At 44.2% G+C, this 21,513-nt stretch overlaps 1 long non-coding RNA gene across 1 annotated transcript in view; it reads left to right on the top strand.

Moving 5' to 3' along the window:
• Positions 1–15,396, top strand: part of LOC122465270 — a 46,578-nt gene extending 31,182 nt beyond the window's left edge. The window contains exon 2 of the long non-coding RNA XR_006289987.1: positions 15,323–15,396. This is a non-coding gene — a long non-coding RNA (uncharacterized LOC122465270). The remainder of the gene's footprint in view (positions 1–15,322) is intronic.
• The last annotated feature ends 6,117 nt before the right edge of the window (positions 15,397–21,513 follow it).

Here is a 21,513-nt window from a genome sequence, read left to right as displayed (position 1 = left end):
GGACAACATATTGGAAAGGGTACATGGGGGACTCTAGGGCCTCCCAACTGCCAGGAGGCTGAATAAGAACATGAGAGTTGCCATACTGAGTCAGACCATGGTCCATCTTGCCGAGTATCTCATCTCCAACAGTGGCCTGTACCAGATGGAGTACACAGTATTGAGGAATTCTTGAGTGATCTGCCCCTATTTTCCACTTCTGGCTTCTGGTAGTCAGAGGTTTGGGGTTGCCTAGCGCATGGGATTGCATCCCTGACTATCTTAAAAGTGTCTGAAACTGAGGATGAATAAATTGAATCAAGGGCCCATGGGGTGGGAGGAATGTCCCCGGGAGAAAAATCTTCATGACACCCAGGTTAAGAGGTAACTGGAAATAAACCTAACTCCAACTTTGATAAAAACTCCCAGGAGATCCTAGGGTTTAAATTCTGGTGACGAGATGTTTTGCTCACAGCTGGAATGGCACCTCCTTCTGGCCATTCTGGGGATTAGCTCCACGAGGCCGAAACCCCTTCTCTTTGTCTCTCTCTCTGCCCCACAGCCCCTCTCTTGCTCCAGGAGCTGCAGCTGCCTTTCCATGACTCAGCCCTCTGGCCAGGTCACTCAGCATTTCCCCGCTTCCAGGGTACAGTCCTTCAAAGTGTCTGTCACTCCCACAGTGACCCAGGCAGTCTTCCAGTTCACTACTCTGCCAGTACCACTTCCCCAGTGGCGGGTAGGGGAACCTGGGCCTGCCCTTTACTCCGGGTTCCTTCCAGCCCAGGGACCCTACCACATGCAACCAAGGTCTGTTCAGTCCCCAGTCTTGCTGCTTCTTACCCTGCATCCCACAGGGTCTTCTCTCCACCCTGCTCTCTTCAGGATACCCTCTTCTCTTCTCACCTTGCCAGGCCCCTAGGAGAGTACTCTTTCCCCTGGGTTCCCTCCTTCCCTCACTATTACACACAGGGTGACAGCAAACTTCCTCCCAGCAGCCTTTGCTGCTGCCAGCTTCCCTGCCCACCTCTGTTCAAGTGAGCTTCCTCCTAACTAGGGCTTTCCTCTCACCCTCTAATCCCCCCAGCTTTCAGCCTAATTGGTTGATTGGGCCTTCCTGGCCTACCTCAGCCCTCCCAAAGCCAGTGTGGGGAGTACACCCTACCACAACCCCACTGCCAAAAAGGGAAGCAGGTCGTTTGCCATATATGTGTGGCTCCTGGCTGTATACAATTAAATTGCCCAAAACTTAAGGTAACCGCAGGATCCACACCCCCACTTTCCACTGTGAATGCCACTACAGTTGCCCAAGGGGCAGAAGCAGAGCAGGAGGAAATCCTAGTGAGCTATGTCAGGCTGTCTGGGGCGGCTCACGGAGAGTAAGGAAGAGACTCCTCTGGAAAACACGGAGATTTGGGAGGGTTTGCACCCAAAGCAGGCAATGTTGGCCCTCTTGAAATACCACAGCCAGGTCTTTTCCAACCGGACAGGTTAAACTAACAAAATAGAGGATGGAAACTACAGGGCCACTTCCTGCCCCTGGCAGAGCCTACTGTGCTAAAGGAGAAATTCAAAGGCAAATTCAGGAGGAGGTGGAGAGCATGCTAGACATGGGACTAATTATTAAATCAAAAAGCCCCTGGGTATCTCCTATTGTAATGGTACCTAAAAGGGATAAAACCATGAGATTTTGTGTGGCTAGCTCTTTTGTTCCTTGGATATGTATTTGCAGGAAAACCCCTTCGAGGTCTTTCTTCCATAGTCTTAAATAGTCTTCCATAATCGAGGTCTTTCCCCATTTAGCGCACACACATCCATGTACGTCACTTTAGGATATATGTACCCTATTTGTGTACGTACATCTGCCACTGTATAGGGACATATTTATGGATGTAGAAATCAGTTAGAGCAGTAGACACCTCATCTGCAATTGCTCCACATATTGTATTTCATTCAGATTATATTGAGAAAGGAGGAAAAAGAGGGAGGGAAAAGTCAAAACAGGATATTTTTTCCCAAGATGCTAATATCTTTCCGTTCTGTTCTCCTTTATATTCTCAGTCCCTGCAGAATGATTTCACTCAGCCTTGCCAAGGATGTCTTTTTATAAAAAGACCTTAATAACAATTCTGAACCTATCACTATTCTTCATTATAGCACTTAAGCTTTTGTACTTACAGATTCCAAAATATGATTAATTCATTGTTATTTAAATAATTCATTGTCGAAGGATGACTATAAATGTTCTACCTCCTTCATATTTACCATGCCTTTTATTCATGCTACTTTGTTACCAAAGTGCAATGATGTTTAAAAAGAATGGCAACCCAAAAGAATTTCTTTCAGCGTCTTATTTAAAAAACCAGCCAACCTACAACAGTGCTACAATTAAACACATGTTGGGAAACAATTTCTCAATTCCAGAACGATAAAGAGGTCTCAGATCAAGCTGGTTGTCTTAGAAGAGCTGTTACCTTTGTTTCCGTTTATCAATATTGTAATTAGGTTCGTGAAATATTTCATGTGACTTTTCTTGAACACACGAGGGGCCTAATAGTGTTCTCAATTCATAGGCAGAACTGCCCCTGGCATGTGCGTGTTTAATATTTAACCCATAATACATGCCAGGGGAACAAGTTCTGCTCACTTTTCTCAAGTGAGTAGTCTGGAACTATTTCTGTGAGCTAGGTGAAAAGGGTTTGGCTCTGAGTGTTCAGCTGTAATGTCATAAATGCATGTCTGAGATGAATCATGAGGAGCAAGGTCAACGTTCAAGTGGTACCGGCACCTGAGAAGTGTGTCTACGACACAGTGATCGCACACCCTGAAGTGTATCATTGTGCATATAAAATGGTCATTTTACCAAAACAATTATGATGATGTTTTGATTAATGAGCTGAAACCAATGCAGGTCTAGTCTTACAATTACACAGCTTGGGATCCTTGTCAGCCAGTCAGATTGTCTCCATCAGTCAATGCAATTACATAGGTAAGGAACTACGCATAAGAGGGCAGGCAGCTGTTCTGCATCTATCTTCATGCCTCCAGCACCCCACAGTGTGGCTTTCACACAACCATGTGCCCTGGAATGGGATAGTCTGTTTGTAACATCGTCTGGTTTTTTTTAAAGTGTAAAATAGGGACCAGATCCTCAGCTGGTGTAAATCGGCATAGCTTCAATTCATATCACCTTAGATAAAGTGAATAGACAATATGGTTAATTTTTTTAAAATAGACTATGTAAACTAAACAAAATTGTTATTCATTTGTGTTACTTCTGGAACAACTTTCATTATATTTTAACCAATAGGACTGGAGGATGCAAATGAACGGGTCAGCTGCCAACTGCCTGGTTAGTCATCCTGTATGTCAGAAACGTGTCACCCATTAATGACTGTGTTGATAACAAAGAGCCAGATCCTGACCTGATGTAGGTCAGTATAGCTTGATTGGACTCCTAAGCAGATGGATGAGTGGGCAGGGAGATGATCAATGTGGTGTGATAAATGTATTTACCACAAGGCTCTGCCATATATGACATGAATAATAATGTGGCTGTGTTATATAGTAATGCTTATTTTATGGGCTTTTCTATGGCTGTCATCACCATAGCATTTGAGCAGCTCACAGATATGACTGGATTTATCCTCACATCATGTCAGTAAGGTAGGAAGTATAATGCTCCCTATTTACAGATGAGGAAACTGAGGCACAAAGAGATTAGGCATGTAAAGGCATCCAGTACCAACTCCCATCCCAGCCTGAGTGACTGGTCCAAGATTACACAGGAAGCCTGTGACAGAGGTGGAACTAAAACCCAGATGTTTTCCACTAGATTTGCATAATCATGGGTCAAGTAGGCGTGTCCTGGCCTTGCCCTAATCTGCTCTCAAATCTGGCTTTAGGGCTGGTTTAGGCAGAGGTTGCATGGAGCTTAGCTACCTAGTGCGTCAGATGCAGATGTTGCAGAGTCCTCTTACACAGCCTCTAAGTTTCACTGCATCGGAGGCCTCCTACCATCCCCGCCTGCAAAGAATTCCCATCTCTGGACTATGTCTTCAAAAAACAGATTTATTATTTTTATTACCTGATTGATTGGAGAGGAAGGAACAGCAAATGTATTTGAGAAAACAGGAACTGAAGCCAAAAGCTGGATAAAAAATTCAAAACATGCATTAGAAATCTGCTTTTTATTTGTTATCTGGTGTGCTTAAAAAGAAATAGAATACACCCCAAATGAATATATTCTGGAGCTGTATTTTGATTTTGGTTTTCTGGTGATGACATGTACAAATCATTTGTAGGTCACCCTCACTGAAACTATGGATCAAATAAATATTATGCACCGTCGGGTGCAGCTTCTTCACTGTATGTTTATTGAACGGGCTTTTCTTCCTCCATCATGTATGAGCCGAGGCATAAAGAGCTTGACCCAGCTCCATTGAAGAAAATGGGAATCTTTTCATTAATTTAAATGAGGACTGGATCAGCCTAATTCAGTACAAACAACATACATGAACACACGAGTGAATGGATTGATAAATAACTCATGAATAACAGGCCAAATCCTCAGCTGAGGTGAAACAGAGGAGCTCGGTTGAAATCAACGAAGCTATGCTGATTACACCAGCTGAGGATCTGGTTGAATATTTTCAAGCTACATATTTAGCAAAATAAGTCTGGTTATCTGACAGTAGATTTACCCCAACTTATTAGAGATATACATACTCTGTTTCTAGATAACCTCATACATGTATACGTAAGGGGTAAGATATAAATCACGTTTGTGTGTGTGTGCATGCATGCTCTTAAATGAGAAAGCTTGTAAGTACTGTATTTTGTAATGATTATCACCAACTGAGGAAATGAAGGAATTAACCACACAATAAAAACCCTAATTGCTTGGCAACAGTATTTAGGCCCCATTAGGTAGATTTGTAACTGCTTCTGGAGAAATAAACTCCTGTGTCATTAGATAACAAGGAAAGAAATAGGTTATTTCCTTTTTGAAAGGTATGAAAGCTTCCAATTGCCTGATGTATTCGCTTAGTAGATTATTTTCTGTCATCTCAGTTAATTGAATTTTATCCATTGCTCTTAGAATTCTTTCCTTTGTATAAGGTTAAAAAGTTCAGAGGAGTCACATTTTTGAACCTTGTCCATTTATTGCATAAACCAACTTCAACTGCACAAAGTACTTTGGGGGAAATGGAGTAACAAAAACTATAAAATAATTGCTTTTTAGTGCCTGGGTGAATTGGTGTTCAAATAATTGTTTGTAAAACATCTCCTTGTAGCAGGGCACCCAGTTGAGATGTTGTAATGAGTAACTAAAAGATATTTTCTGTGCCAGCAATAAACTTCCTTTGCAAAGTTCCATAAAAGATCCGATTGTTAGATAGCTTTCCTTTTATTCCATAGACAAATCAAATTCGAAACCCAGAATTAAGTTGTGGTTTCAGTAAGAACTTGATTTATGATGTAGCTTTCATTCTGTCCATGAAATATCCATTGGCTGCATATTTTTGTGTGTGTCTCTGTGCAGTGTGAATTCTAAGTGTTTCCAGATTGTGTGTGTGTGTGTGTGTGTGTGTGTAAATAAATTAGTCATAAGGCTGGAGTGAAATTATAAACTAGCAACCTGTGGTCAAAAGTTTAACTTTGTATCTGTCAGTCAGGTAACCATTGAAAGGTTGGGAATACAGCAGATCAATTTTAACCCAAAACACAGCTGTTGCTCTGGAGGTTTCTTTAACAGAAGGGTTTCTATCTAACTTGCAATAAAAACCCAATAGGTGTCTGAATCATATTTTTCAGTGTTACCACAGCGTAGCTGAAGCTGAAATAACCAACTGTCAGTTAGTCAATAAAGAAGAGCCTGAGAAGACTGACAGATTAGTTCCCCTTATCTCCCTGAATCAGCTCATACCGCAAGCTGAATTGAAGGTCAATATCTTGTGATTCTTCTGTGGTAAGCAGGTGTCTGGAGAGTATGGATTTTCTGCTATGTAAGCTCCACTATCCCTCATTGTTGGCCTACACAGGGCCAATTTCAAAACCGTCAAAATGTATTATGGAAAACCTCCCCTGAACAAAACCCTACATAAAACGTTTCCAGGATTTTTTTGTTGACATCCCTCAGTCCAATCCCCCTCCCTTCCCAACATACATCATCCCCCTCTCATCCCTTGATGACAGCACTGCTCAGCTTTTTAGGTAGCCACACAAGCAAAATACTCAGGCTTGCTTTTAAAAAATTTCCCCTTTTTAACCCCCCAAAATAATTGAAGACTGAAAAAGTTTATGGGCTTGGAACTCTTTTTATCCAATCTGCTCAAGTAAAATAATACACACGTCTGGAATAGCTGTGATTTCAAATGATTGGTCTCATTTCTTCCCTTGCTGATTTGAAAACACCTTCCAGATGCAACATATGTCATGTGGGATGAGAAAGAAGTAATTCTCCGTAGAAGTGCTTTATCATGGAGTTAATTTTTTTTCCCCACAAACCCATCTTCAATCTCACATACTTGTATGGTTTCCCATTACCAAAGTATCTGCATGCTTCACACTTTTTAATGTGTTTATCCTCATTACACCCCTGTGAGGGAGGGCAGTGCTGTTGTCCCCATTTTACAGATGGGAGACTGAGGCAGGGAGCAGCTAAGTGACTTGTCCAAGGTACCAGAGGACATCTGTGACAGAGCAGGGAAATATACCCAGGTCTTCCGAAATTGCCCTACACCCCCCTGAAGTCTCCCATTCTGCTCCAGTGTTGCCAATTTAGTCGTTTTGCAACCTGCGCTGTAAATTCCAACACCCCCTCTAATTTCAATTCCTGGGGAAGACTTTTGAGCTAAACTTGATCCTTCAGCTAGATCTACATGGCAGACTACGTGAATGCCCATTGATTTCACAGGACTCTGTATAGGACTAGGGTCTGCCCACATGGATCCAATTACAGGATCGGCTCCCTGGTCCATGCTCCCCAGTCCTGGCTCAGGCCGGGCGAATTTCATCCGAGTGAGCTCCAAGCAGGGAGTGTAGGACCGAACACTGCAAAGCAGGATTTCAACGTGCACGTTGCTTTGCCTTGGAACGCTATGGGCCATTTAGCTGGCTTCATTCTAAATGAAATGCTGCTTATCTAAGTTCACTAGCAGTGGGTTCAGCTGTAAGTCTTTAAACACACAAGGGGGTCTCCAGGGCTGTACTCTCAAAGGGATTAACTGGTGCATGCTCATAAAATACAGGGCTCGGTTTAGTTGTCTGCCTATGAAGCGGTTTGGACTCTCAGACTCCCTGGAACCAAGGTTTGAATCTTGACAGGGTTAGTTCAGGCCTTCATCCTTCCAGGTAGATCAATTGGTTAGCATGCAATTTCCAGTGTGAGACTCTCAATAGCAAGGTAGTAAAATAAAACAGTGATACCATGAATCATTCAGGAGGCACCTCTATGTTCCTGTCAGATCCCAGACGCTTTCCATAAAGAGGGGGGTTGCCTGGGTGACCTCGGCTAAAAGTTCTTCTCTTCTTCCCTCTCCACTGCTGGGTAGCTTGCTGTTTGATAGTAGGCTGCAAGCTCCACCTCTCTAGAGGTGGCTGCATTTAGCCTGTGAATCTGTCTGTGTATAGTTCTGCCCCTTTGAGATTAAAGGGCCTGGAGAAAGGGAGTGTTACCTATACACATTTTATAGCCATATCAAATATTTGTGTGTGTTGGTGTGCAGCTATACATATATATCACTTATGTTCTAGCAATTGAATAACTTATTTATTACCCTCTGCTGTGCTTTCCTCCCCTGTAGGAAGGCAGGCAGCACCCAGCACTCGTTTTGGTTTTTTGGTTTTTTTTAGCCTTGTCATTTATTCCTTTCTAAAGCAAAACTGGACAGATGTTTTTCATTTCTGGGTAATCCACAACATATGTCACTTCCCTCATTATCGGTTAGCTCTTAAACATTCACACTTGAAAAAAAACAAAACACATCTCACAGGTATTTCTAGCCAGCGTCAATAACTTTACGACTCCCGGCTGTTGCTTCTCTGCAGGGAGCTGATAAGAGAAGTTAAAGTTTAATACTGAGTTGGGAGAGAGGCAGTGGCCTGATGCCACTTGCTGTTGTTGAGAGCAACTAACCTGTGTATCCAAACTACCCCTGCCAGACTGAATCAACAGGGAAGATCAGAAGGGCAAATGGCAGTTTTTACTTCAGTGAACAAGCCATGTGTTGCTGTACATGGGTGACCAGGAATGTGAGGGCCTGGACAGGACAGGGGCAGACCTGTTAAGGAGAACCTGAGTTAATTGGGGTTCAAGGATTGCTTGCTGATGATCTTGAGAAGGCTTTTGGTTTGGAGAGCTAACCCGTTGCTGGGACGGCTCTGGAAACGAGTGGGTCTGATCCTGGTCTCAGTCACGCCAGTTTAGCTTCATTAGTGTCAGAGAAGTGACGTTTAGTTTACACAGCTGAGAGAGCAGAATCAGGCCCTGGGGAGCAGGTCACAGTGGCTGGGGTGGGGGAGGGGGAGAGGCCGTGCTGTCTCTCCTCTCCTGCCTTCCCTGGGGTGTCTGCACTCTGCTCAGTGACAGCAACAGCAGCCCAGAGAAGTGATAACAAGCGGAGAAACACCAATTGCCAGGCCTAATGGCCCATCCTGCCCATTAGACAGCAGTGCAACTGGTGGGTTTTTCAAGGAGGGATTATCGATCAAGGAAGCAAACAGCCTTACCTCCTGTAAAGACATGCATCTATAAGCCACTCAGGTTCTGGAACTAGGGGTGCTGGGAAGGCTGCAGCACCCCTTGGCTTGAAGTGGTTTCCATCATATCCAGGGTTTACAGTTTGGTTCAATGGCTCTCAGCCCCCCCACGATACACATTGTTCCAGCTCCCCTGCCAAGAGGGGAGGAGGATCCAGGCAGGGAATCCTACCTCTTGGTACATCCTGTCCCTCAGTAGAAATGAACAAGAGGGAGTCACTTTGGTAGGGCCATTAAATCATGACGCTGGCCTGCACCCTTAATTTGGTTAAGGGCCTGATCCAAAACCCACTCAAATCAGCTGGAGTCCTTCCATTGACTTCAGGGTCTTTATTTGGTTTCAAGACTGCCTACAAGTTCACTGCATTGATAGCACCAGTCACAACAGATGCCAGGTTTCGTAATCCCCCGGGGGGTGAAGATGTGGGGAAAAGGGATTGCGCAGTGCTACATTTGGGCCAGAACATTAAGGCCTCTTTTAACGTCAAACAACCAAGCAATGATGCCAGGGTTTCCCTCTAGCATCAAGCCCGGCAGACTCACCACAAAGCACACAAACCCATTTAGTGAACTGATCAGCACTGTAACCAGCACAGCAGAAGAACTGCTCAGCTCAACAGCCCCCAGCTTTAATTTAGTGCCCTTGAAAAAGCAAGCACAAGTTGATTTGAAACTATCTCCGAATGCGTGATATAATAAAGAGAGGAGACACACAGAAAGGTGTTTGGGGTTTAAACAATAGCTCTTTCAAAAACACGCCACTGACTATTAGCATATTGGCATCTAAAGTTGTGAAAAAGCATAATGGAAGGTTACATAAGTGACATTTAAACCCAACTTAAGGCAATTAATCTTTCTTCCAAATGTGAATAGTTCAGTTGTGGGCAGCTGGCACTCGACTTCACTCTGAAACCTTTCTTTGCAAAATTAAAAAGATAATCAGCACATGAAGAGGAGAAATTAATTGAGCAAGAGTTTTGTTCTGACATAGCCATTTTAATTACATAATGACACTACAGAGACAAACAAAAAAGTTATGGCATTTTCTCTGCAGTGGAAAACTTTGGAAAAAGCACTTCTCTTTCTCATCACACACACACACACACACACACTGAAAGCCCATCAAAAACATTTGACCTCCAATGATACACTGGCTGTACACAAATAGAGATAATCAGTTAAAATTTGTCTTGCAAAAAAAATAATGAAGCATGCTAGTCATACATAAGTATACACATATGGTATGTTGTAACATACACATCACATCCAGATCGGAAGGCGAGGCCATCTGTGTAGAATATTTTGCCAGTGCAATTTTACCATCCCCAGCCAAATGAAAACAAACAGCGTTCAAGCAGCGTTTTGGAAGAGGTGGCTCCATTTTGGCCATGTGCTATATGCTTTGTAGAACAGCATGGCCCTTAATGAAAGTTGATTGCCTGGCCACCAAAAAGATTACCCCAACAGTCGGATGGTGACTTCAGAGCTGCTTGATTTTAAACACTTTTGAAAAGCCAGCTCCATTTTCTGCTTTGGTGAATAACAATTCCCTGCACCGGCATATTAGAATAAATCAGCTCAGTTGGTACTGAATTGTTATAAAGTTCCCAACTATTATAACATAGTTTCTATCAGAGCAGTTTTCTCCTTAGCCAGTCAAGTGGAATGATCCCTGAAAGCAATGGTTTGTGGCAGAGAAATGCGCTTAGCTTTCTCACTCCAAACTCCCTGCATCATCATAAATTTGTGATTAACACACAAACACACACAGATTGGGGAGGGCTATACAGAAGACTTTGTTTCTGTGATAAGGAAAAAGTGAAGGGTACAATGGTTTAAGAATAGACCATTATACTGCTGGGGAAGGAAAGAGCAGAAGAAAAAGTAAGGAAAAAGGAGATAAATAATCTGAAATGGGCAACGTACATGGTACCAAAACTTTCTAGAGGGCTTTCTTCAGCATTGTGTGTTTGTGTGTGCATGTTTCACTCTGTTTGCCTTTGTTTCTCTGACTGTGTATGTCTTTGTATCTCACCGTGTGTGTGTGTGTGTGTGTGTGTGTGTGTGTGTAAACTTCAGAATAACACCTCACTGAACAAAACTCTGAATAGCACAACAAGGGTTGCACCATCTGGGATAAATAATTGCAGGGAAATAATAGGGTCCTTAGACCTGAGCAAGCACACTGAAATAGCATATAAACAAATAGGAGAAGGCTCAAAGGAGGAAATCAAACATCCCAAAAATCAAATCCGTGTGGCACAAAAGGTAAGAACACTCAGCAACCTGAAAATCACTCACTGTGGGGAAAAATGCCCTACAAACTACCATATTTCATGGGCAGACCATTATAAGAAATTAGATCATAAAGTGTTTGGGGAGTGAGGAAGGAGGGTTTTCTGTGCAGATAACGTGGAGATGAATATCTTACAACAAATCATTAAGTAAAACAGAACAGTGTTGCTAGCTCTCATGATTTGTGTCACAAGTCTTGTGATGACTGCTGTTTCCTTAAAGCCCCAGGTGCCAGAGTCATGTGAATGCATGAGAACCTCAGCTTTAATTTTAAAAAGGCTTCTAGCCAGGCTGGCTGCAGAGGAAAGCAGGAAAGCATGACCTAAGTGTATCCTAAAGGGTCAAAAATCAGAGGGCAGGTAAAGAGAACCACAAAATATTTTTTAAACTCATTTTTAAGACAACCTCATCATTTTGGGGACCTGACTCATGATATTTTAATATTTGGCTTGGCAATGCTTCATACAATATAGTAACAGGGCTAGGGTGACCAGATAGCAAGTGTGAAAAATTGGGATGGGGGTGGGGGGTAATAGGCACCTATATAAGAAAAAACCCTGAATATCAGGACTGTCCCTATAAAATTAGGACATCTGGTCACCTTAAACAGGACAATGTTCATGCTGTTACCCAGTTCTCTTTCCTTAAAGGCTGTATAGATCTTATTTTCTATGGGATAGTTGAGGTTCCCATCTTGAGCCTTCTTCAGCGGCCTTATTGAATGTTCTGTCTTGCTTAAGCACAGTTAAGGGCCAGGGCTTGTGAGGGGGTACCTTAAGGACAGCTTCATAGCTGCCTTCTACAGTGCTTCCCCGGGGAAACCTCCCCGGGCTGGAGGCAGGGTTTTTAGGGCCCCTTTCCACCTCTCCCGCCCTGGTGTCAAAGAGCTGGTGCAATGGTGAGGACCTCACCCTGCTGTTTATGACTCTCCTCCATTGTATATTTCCATGGGGAAGGGGACAGGAGAGTAGGAGACTGGTTTGAAGAAGGGGGAGATGGGGAGCTAAGCTGAATTTTGGATAACCAAACTCTGATATGGATTCAGTGGGGTGATTCCAGAGTCATTCCTGAATTCAGAATGTTTCCCCCTGCTTTGGATCCAGCTCGTTTTAGCCTGTCCACGAAAGAGACACATGGGCGACATCTTCAGTTGGTGTCAGCGAGTGTAGCACCATTTTTAGGAGCAGGTTGGACAAACACCTGTCAGGGATGGTCCAGCCAATACTTAGCGCTGCCGTGAGTGCAGGGGACAGGACTTCCAGTCTTACAGTTCTGTGATTTACTGCATTGATCTCACACAGTTTGGATCTGTCCAAAATCCAGAGGGGTGAAGGTCAGATGAGAGAAATATCAGGTGAAACAAGAGAAAAAAAATGTAAATCTCGTTAGATGTTTGTCTGAGACAAGAGTGAAAAGAGGTTTAGTGGGATCTCCGAGGGCCTTTTGAATTTTCCTTCACTTGGTCAGAGCTCTCACAGTCAGCAGCATTTCTCCTACATCCTTTCCTTCTCCACTGCATCTAGCGCTGGGGAAGGAGCCAGAGGGAGCCCTGGAGAATGAAAGCTCCAATTTATCTACAGAACCAGCAGAGCATGGGAGGCAGCTGCCTAAAGGCCAGCCCACCGCACCCAGAGGCACCAGTTGCATCGGTGAGGGGGGAGGTCACTCAGGTACACGCCTTAGGCCTCTTTTCTGAGATCGCCAAATCAACACCACTTGTGGGGATCATTCTGTGATGTGGACCATTGTCCAGGAAGAGCTGCGACACAAAGCAACCCGTTTGGGAAAGGCCTCCAAACAGCCACCAGATGGTGACAATGTGACTACAGAGCTGGGCGAGGGTCCAGAAGAGCCCCCTAGAGGTGCAAGGCTGCATAGCCCTTTATTGCATGAGCTTCCACTCCCGCTCCAAATAGAGGGCCTGGTTCTGGATTTCTTGCTCACATTCAGCATGAGGGCCACATGCTGACACCTCCCCAAAAGTGTAAGATTCAACAATAACATAACAACTGCAAAATCTACATAGACCCCGACTCTGCACAACACTCATGTATTATGTGTATTACCCATAGCATGCAGGGGCCCTAGTCACAGATCAGGACCTTATTGTGTTAGGCGCTGTTCAAACTCAGAACACCATGAGGTCCAGGCTTATGTCTTAGCTCGTGAGCAGTCCCATTGACGGCAATGGGATTACTTGCCTAAAATGAAGCGTGTGTGAGAGTGTGCTTACGGATCAGAGGGAAAAGGGGACCTTTTCTTTCACACTGCACCAAACCCAACTAGACACAATGGTGATTTGTGGCAGGACAACATTCCATACTGCCCCACGCCAAGCAAAATCACCTGTGGAATTCTCTTGGGTACCTGCCCAGCCAGCTGCCAGGAGGAGAGACAGTAGCGTAATAGTTTGCAATACGGCATGCCATTTAAAAAAAATACTGGCACCAAAAGACTGCTCCAAGCATGGGCGATGAACATGCTTTTCACCCCAATCAAGGGATGAATGCTTTCACGTCTCACGCATGGCTTTGCCACTTCTGTTTTATGCCACTCATGAAATCAAAAGGAAGATTCATTGTCCACACAAAGAGTATTTTCTGTCTTTCGTACATGGCTTTTCAATGTAACAAATTGGTTGTGTAAAAAAATGAAGTGGCAATTCACTGGGATGATGTCACACGAATTACAAAGAGTCCAAGCTTATGATTCTTCCCTCTTTCCCCCAGCCCTGTTGGCATCTAGGTGACTACTGCTTTTAACAGATCTTCATTGAAAACCCTGCTTCCCTGTAGCATTAGAGGAAAGGACTGGGAGCCAGTGGGTCTGAGTTTCTTACAACCATGCTACTTACTTCCTGGGTGGTGCTGAATGAGGGAATTAGGCCAAGACTTGCAGAGATGCTAGGCATTCACGTCTCCATTTGAAGTCAGTGGAAGCTGCAGGGGCTCGGCCCTTCTGAAAATCAGACGTGAGTGCTCAAAAGAATATGGCACCCAAAATCAGAGGCCCCTTGAAAAATAATTAGCCCAACGTTTCTGTCCCTCAAGCTGTACAATATCAACCCTTGCCTATCTTACAGGAGAGTGAGGGTGCTTAGAAAATTAATGGTTGTGCAACCACTTTGGGATCTTTGGTGAAAGGGCTGCAAAATAATGGTTTTCTACACCATGATTTTATTTTAAAAAAATCAAACCCTAGGAACATTACATGTTAAGCATCTCTAACAAAAGCTGAGGGTGAAGAGCATCCCATCCCTGGCAGAGGGGCTCCTGAAAGCAGCAACCCCTGGACTTTGCTGTCTTCTCTCATGCTGGGGAAGGGACGATGGGAACTATTCAGCTGTGGACATTGAGCAGAGTTTGGGAGGTGCCATTGTCAGCAAAGCTCTTCCTGGATAGAACCTTGTACTCTACAGCAGCCTGGGAACTATTATGCAGATTAAATAAAACTAAATAATAACGTTGTGAAAACCATTTGTAAAAGAACTGCAGTTCAGAGTTAAACTTGAGAGCCTGACATTAACTCATACCACTGTGGAAAAATGACAGACAGTCATAGGCATTCCTTCAGTGTTGGTCATCACTTGCCTATCCCGGCCTTAGTTAGTCCATGGTGGAGAACTTTAAAATTACTTAAATGTAGAATTTTCTTTTTTAAAAAAAAAGAATGTATAATTGTCTTGATTTTTTCTTCATTTTTACATAAAAGATCATTTTTATAGAAGGTTAAGAACTGTGTAATATTCACCACAAATGGAAACAACTCATTTGAAGTCACTTCTAGTCTATATATTTCTGAATTTCTTTTAAAATGCACAACATTTACCTGCATACACAGGAATGGATGGTCCAATCCTGATCCCATTGAAGTCAATGGGCATTTAACCAGGAATATCCATGAGATCAGGATTGGGCCCTATATCCTGTACATATTATTTAGTGTTGTTGTAGCCATGTTGGTCCATTTAAAAAAAGTGTGCAGTATGTACCAAAAACAGTTGAAGGGCCCTGTACTTGCATATGTTTGTATATAAAAGAAAAAATTAAAGGGATACTGGGCCCAATCCTTGCTCTCAGGAATACTCTTTTGCATGCCAGAAGTCCCATTAATATCTCATTGCAAGTGTATTGACTAGAAGGTTGTATCTCAACATAATCATCCGCTGGTTACCCAGTAGAAATATTCTCCTAAGTCCAAAGAAAGGTAGCAAAAGGTAAACTCATGTTGCATAAACAAAGCTTGCTAACATGCTAAAAGTCGCACTCTCTTCCTGCTTCCTTTACAGACATAACAACGGGACTGTTTGTATGACTAAGGGATCAGCTCTGCTGTCAGGTCCGATCTGGACCAAAATCAAAAGGTATGTAATCAGTTTTCAGGGAAAACTCTTTGATGCAAATGGGAACTTCACCATAATTATGGATAGGAAAATAGCTATTTACTTTAGAAACATACTTTCCCAAAATCCATGACTATTGCAAATTGTTTCTACCTACTTTTTAAAAATTCCCATGCAAATAGATTTTTTTAAACAAAATAAACACATCCTCTGTAGCGTTTGCAGCCCCGAACACTGCGACAATGTGCTAGTACAGGACATGCAGAAGAATAAAACTGGTTGGAAACAAAAGAGAAACTGACCTTTCTCTTTCAATTTTTTCAGCTGAGAAAAATGCAAAAAATAAACACCATAAAGGGTTAAAAAAAATAAATCAATTTTAAAATCCCTTCAGCTTCAGGGTCTGATCCTGCAGCTCTTTTTAGTAACAAAGGCTACAAGAGATTTTTGTTATTATTTTAAATATATTATTCTAAAACTGACAATGTTAAATTAAAATGACTTTAGCTACACTCAGAGCCCTTCTGTTCTATTGCATAACCACATGTTTAAGATTAATACCGTGCTCAGTAATAATGAATTATTCTGGGTAATGGGTATAATACATTCTCTGCAGCTCCTCTTAAAAGCAGAATATCTCAGCTATTCTAACTTTGTGTTTTAAACTCTTACTAGGATTTGGCTATACTGTGAACTAACGTTGCTTCATCATTTTAGATCTAAACACACACACTATTAAAGAGGCAAACTTCTAGTGCTGATTGTGTTTTTCAATATCTGACCCTGGGGTAACATTACCTCTTAGATCAGAAATCAGGAATTTGATCATCAAACCAACTGCATTTTGTGAAAAAAAGAAGGAAAGGCAAGGAAAGGAAGATGGAAGTATTGAGCTAAAGTCTATCTGTCAGTTTTATAAAGTTATATTGAATCCAGCCTATTTTTACTCTTCATCTTTGAACAAATTATGGGTCTAATCTTGTTCCCATTAAAGTAAATGGCAAAATTCCCAATGTCTTCAGTGGGTGGAGGATCAGGCCCCTATTATTAGAGCTTGTCTGCCTTGGTTTTTGCTAATACTTATAGTCTTTTTATTGCCTCTTGCTCTTTCTGTATGTTAAACATTATGTGCAAAACAGTGTGCACAAGTCAGATAATTCAGTGTTCTTTACTACCAGCTTTCTCAGCTGCAGCTACCCTGTATTTTCTGATGATCGGCACACACACAAAAAGTGGTCATTAAATAACTGACACACAATAGCATTCAAGGGGAAAGTGTCATGGAGAGCTTTGGGGGCCCCAAAGGCACCCCCTGAGCCATCACTATCTTGTTTGCCTTTGTGCATGGATAAACAAGAATATTTGTATCTTGTATGCTACCTCCTCAGGAGTAATAAAGTCCTGTGACCTTATTATACGAGGCTAAGAAATCAGTATCTTCTGACTAGGAGATCTTTGACCTGAATTTGGAATTTTGTCATTCAGGGTCACACACAGTATTATGTGTGTGAGAGAGACTTTATAACATGTGATACCTGATACAGCTTTATATGGAGGGGCAATAGACACATCAGGGCCATAAGCCACTGCCAAAGGAAATTGACTTCAGTGGGCTTTGGATCAGGCCCTGTTTCCTAGAATCAAGGAAATGTTTATGATATCCACTCTAAAAACCACTCCATAGATTCAGAGCAGTTCATACTCAATGTGAGCCAGAGGCATGTGTCAGCTAGGTGACATGTTTACAAACGGGCAATATATTTGTGCTGGAGATACATGTAAACTTGACTCTGTCTTCTCCGTAGCAAGCAAGACTTAACAATGCCTCTGAATGTTCACTGCAGAAAAGAAAAGAAAAAGTAACACACAGAACCAATCAAAGGGGGGAAAGGGATACGAAATACCTCCTGAATCTTCTAGCACTGGTCAAATAGTTACACCAGGATGACTGCTAGTGATGGACAGATCCTTATTTGTAAGTATTTAATGTTTCTTAGGAAGCACTTCTAAAAGAAATTGGTATGTAATGACAGCACTCACTGGAAAACAGGCCGATTATAAAATGCACTAACTTATCTGGCATTCATTTGAAAAGTAAATGGATGCAAGTAAAGGTGAGAGTTCACTACCAATTCAAACATTTTCCTTTAACAGGCACTCGCACTCCTGCTTTAATTCAAGCAGAAACACAAGTATGAATAATCAAACTGGATGATGCTCATCAAAACCTTTGTGCCTTGCACCATTTCAAATGGTCATTGAAGCTTAATGGCAAAAAATTTACATTATTCCTTTAATTTGTATTCTGTTCCTTCCTTCTGAGTGATGTGATTGTGATTTTCTGTTGCCTGCTGTATTATTTTGATGCAAATGTTATGTGTTGCTAGAGTCCAATTTCCTGCTTCTCCATCCCTCCCCCTGCTTCTTCTTTTCCTTTAGTAAAGAAAGGACTACTAAAATAGTTCAAAATCCGGTGGTATTTAAATAGTTCCTTAACTACTGGTTCTAATGAAGACAAACAATGCCGGATCTTGAAGCACCTTGAAAAATTAACCATTACCTAAGGGGTAGAGGGGCTGTCAACATTTGTGGCTTTTTCCTTCCCCATCCCGAAAAGAAAGTGAGGAATCCAAATTCTTTCCACAAAAGAATGAAAAGAAATTTGTAATTCCGAAAAACAAAACAAAACAAAACAACCCCTCCCTTTTGCTGGCACATAATCACCCAGGGATGAATGCTTTATGGAGATACACGGGGTTGCAAGCCAAAGCCTGCAAACACAAGGCCCCCAGGGTGTTCGTGGCATGTAATGTATGCACAAGCTAATTTATTATCCTGTGACTAATTTCCATTTCTTGTGCTCAGAGTTGCCTGGCTAATTACAGGGACGTTTTCTTAACTTTCGTAATTATGTTCACCGCTTTATAGCAGGCAACAGAGCTAAATGAAGGGGGCCTGGCAGCCCAGGGCTCCCCGGCAGCTGCACCCGAGTGAGATGAAATCCGCGGCAGCGCGAGCCGGGCAGGCAGGCCGGCCTCATCAGAAGTCCCCCCGTCTTTGATCAGCTCCACCAGGCTGAGCAGGGAGCCCGTTTGCAGGGCCAGCCGAGAGAACGCCGCGTAATTAGCTTGACTGGCTTCATTAGGGGGAAAGCTGGCTGCTAAATGGAAGCTGCCGCGTCGCCGGGGCGCTGGGATGGGGAGCGGCGGGCTCGCAGGGGGTCCCCGGCACAAAGCGCGCCCCGCAGCCCGGGCCAGCCGGCAGCCCGCGGGCCTTTCTTCTCGCTTCCTTTGCGGCCAGGCAGGGGCAGGGGCAGGGGCAGGGGCAGGGGCGGGAGCCGCTTGCAAAGTTATTTCTCCGACTTCATTAGCGAGCCGGCTCTTCCCCCACCCCCAGGTAATGCAATTAGCCAAGAAACCCTGGAATGCTCCGCTCCGCTGCGCCGAGAGGTCGCTCCCGGGCGGGCATCTGCGGCGGGAGCAATCCGGCCTGTCTGGCTCCCCACGGGGGCCGGAGAGCGGCACGGGCCCGCAGACAGAGCGATGGGGGCGCGTACCGGGAGTGAGGATGACGAGTGACCGCACTGGCCCTGGGTACAAACACACCTGGACACAACCAGCCACCCGTACAGCACACCCCTGTGGGTGCCTCCAGCTAGCTGGGTGTAGGTCAGCAGGATAAATAGGTCTATAAATAGGTATGTAGATGTGGGTGTAGGGTGTGTCTAGATAGATCTACACACAGCTACAGCTGTTCAGATACACGGGTGTGTACCCGTCTATCGCGCTGTGTGCTGCGAAGTGTGTTCGATAGACATTTATCCTTTTCTCTACTACGTGTGTGGATGCGGCGAACGGTTTGCGTAGCTCGCGGGGCGCACACACGTGTGTATCTATATGTCTGCACCTCTCTCTCTAACACAATCCTAATGAAATGGGATACACTCTGTTGTACAGCTCTCTCTCCCTGTGTGAGCGATCCTGAACTGGCAAGTAGTGTCTTATTATCAAGGCTCAGGAGAGGAAAGCTCAGCCCCCGTTGAATCAGCCATGAACTGAATGGGAAGGTTGGGATTGGGTTTTTTGTTTTTAAATGCACAAATAATGTTAAACGTAGTGACCAGGAGACAGGCCAGAAAGAAGGGCCCAGACACCAACTCCTGGTCTTGACTCACTATGCCCACATTTCCGGTGTTATCCTTTCTTCCTCCGCCCAGGTAAGACAAGCTGCAACCAGGATCTGTGCATCTGTCCCTCTTCCGAGCTCTGCTTGGACGGCTGCGTGGGGCGGTGCTGTCAGTGTACCCCCAAAACAGAGCACCGCTCCTGTTTGACTCTTGTCTACACGCAAAACAGGGCTTGGCCTGGAGGTGAGACGCCGGCGCGGCAGGGATCGCGTGGCAGAGGGAGCGAGGACCAGGCTGGCGAGAATCCCCAGCGCAGTGTGCTCATTTCCCGGGACGTACTCGGAGTCACTTTACAAACTAATATTTTGAGCTCAGAAGAGGCGGCCAGCTGCAGCCGCTCAGGGAGCGCCCCGGGCACGAGTTCGTGGATCGATGCTTTGTCGGGGGCACGTTGCACCGCTTGTGAAATGCAAGTCCCAGAATTCCGAATTCAGCTGCACCCCCAACGAGCGTGTGCCCCCAGCGGGTGCTCCCCCCGGGGAATGCTTTGCACACCCGCGTGTCCTGTCTTCCTTCCCTTGTTCATTTCTGGCCAGCGGTAAGGGCTGCTGCGTGCAGAGCCTTATTGCGAGGTTGACAGCGCTCATGCCTTTGATTCTTCCTCGCCCTCGTGTGTGTTTGGGGACGGGCCAGGGGGATTTTTTTTTATGTTTACAAATACAGGATTGGGCATCAAAAGGGGCTGCAGTGAACGACGCTCCCCGAGAATGTCGAAGTATCCAGCCCCACCAAGCTAACCGCAAGGCCGCAATTGGCTGACCCGGTGCTAGCAATTCCAGTCCTCAATTAAATAACTATATGAAGGACTTCTGAGGCGGAGTGGATCCAGAAGAACAACAATGCCGGCGAAGTCTTCCTTTCATCCCTGCGAGTGAGACAGGGTCCACGCTAAGAAGGGCGGGGGGGGGGCAAGAAAATGTAATTACTTGGGCGACGCTTTTCTTTTTTAAAACAAGGTTATTATTCCTACTTCGGAATGCAAAGTCGACTGTCCTTGGTCCCTAAACTGCATTACGTTAAAGGTCAGCCGCGTGTCACACACAATCTACAGTTACTAATTTAACTGCAAGGCACTGTAATAAAAATCCCCGATCCTTCGCGGTGTCTTCAGCTCGGAATTTTGCATTTCTCTTGGCTTTTAAATAACCACCACAATACCTTTTGTGCACAGGAGAACCAATTTTCGTGTGACTCCCCCTCATTAGTCACCTGTTTGTCTCCTCTCTAGAGTCTCCTGCGGGGAAAAAAAAAATCACACAGGACTTCAATTGGGGCTATTTACAAAACACGAGGCTCTCAATGAGGCTTTGTTGGAAGGGAAGTGTGAATAGTGTCCTTTGGATCTAGGCAAACTCTCTCCCGGGCCTGTTGTGAGGAGCCATTGTTTGTGGCTGTTAATAAATGTGCATTAGCAGCGCCTCACTCTACAAACCCACTGGTGTGGAGATTTCGCCTGCCTAATACATATTGTTCTTGAGGAACAACTGTTTCATCTCAGTCGAGGTCCAACCTCTGGCTAGCAAACCACTGGCCACGTCTTTCTGGGATCACACCGCAAACTACTAGCCCATAGCCACTCTTCAAACCACCTGGTGAAGATCACAATGCTAAATGCAGTGTCTAATTCATAAATTATAACAGTTCAACAACAACAACCCATCCTCACTATCCCTAAGACACATGAACCTCTTTGGTGAGCTAGAGAAGATTTCCGGTCTCTGGTTTAGGGCAGGGATTCCCAACTGATCCAAAGTCCATCCAAGTCAATGGAAAGATGATCTGACTTGGATTAGGGCCCCAGCTACCAGGTTTTGAAACCAGTGACTGATTTCATAGGCATATCCGTGGGAGGTGGCCCTGCCATCCTTCCCCCATTTGGCCAGAGCCCTAAGTGTGCACATTGATTTGAAAAAATAAATAAATAAAATGAAGTCCATGTTGTCTAAGCAGA

The sequence above is a fragment of the Chelonia mydas genome, chromosome 3 (genome assembly GCF_015237465.2).
Source record: "Chelonia mydas isolate rCheMyd1 chromosome 3, rCheMyd1.pri.v2, whole genome shotgun sequence".
Lineage (NCBI taxonomy): Eukaryota > Metazoa > Chordata > Testudines > Cheloniidae > Chelonia > Chelonia mydas.
Note: the sequence above shows the minus strand (reverse complement) of the source record. Positions and strands in the feature narration are given on the sequence as shown.